Raw genomic sequence first — 856 nt, forward strand, 5'->3', positions numbered from 1 at the left:
ATAGAGTTATTACCTTAGCACCAGGTCTAGATCTATGAAGTTCAGATTACTCCAGGTGGGTGTTGTTTGGTTCTGGCTGTGTGCTCCACTTCTTTCTGCTGCAGGTGTTAGAGTTGAACCCTTTGTGTCTCTCTGGCAAGATGTTCTGCTCCTGAATGAGCTGGGTGGGTCTTGCCTCTAGCCTCTTTGCAGGGAGTTCTGCTGAAGGGCTCCCTGCTGGGCCTGTAACCTGGGTCAAATGAGGATCTAGCAGGTCCTGGGTTGTCTCACTCACTCGCCGGGCCTGCACTCTGGGTCTGTTCAGGATCCGGAAGGCCCTGGGTTGTCTCACTCACTCACTGGGCCTAGGCTCTGGGTCTATTCAGGATCCCAGGGCCTGGGTCATCTCACTCACTTGTCGGGCCTGCGCTCTTGGTCTATTCAGAATCCCGCAGCCCGGTGGTCTCACTTGCTTGCCGGGCCTGTGCTCTGGGTCTATTCAGGATCCCGCAGCCCGGTGGTCTCACTTGCTTGCCGGGCCTGTGCTCTGGGTCTATTCAGGATCCCGCAGGCCCCAGGTCGTCTCACTCACTCGCAGGGCCTGCGCTCTGGGTTGTTCAGGATCCCGCGGCCTGGGTCATTCACTCACTCGCTGGGCCTGCGCTCTGGGTCTGTGCAGGATCCGGAAGGCCCTGGGTTGTCTCCAACCCAATACTATTATGGGCTACTGGACTCTTTTAGATTATTTTGCTGAGTTTACATACCTATAATATTGAAATAACGGAACTTAACAAAAAAAGGGGATACAGATGAATGTCCATTTTGTATCTGTGTATTCAAAGTGGTTAGGATAGATATATAGTTACATCCTCTTAAT

Source organism: Octodon degus, unplaced genomic scaffold (assembly GCF_000260255.1).
Source record: "Octodon degus isolate 3935 unplaced genomic scaffold, OctDeg1.0 scaffold00001, whole genome shotgun sequence".
NCBI lineage: Eukaryota > Metazoa > Chordata > Mammalia > Rodentia > Octodontidae > Octodon > Octodon degus.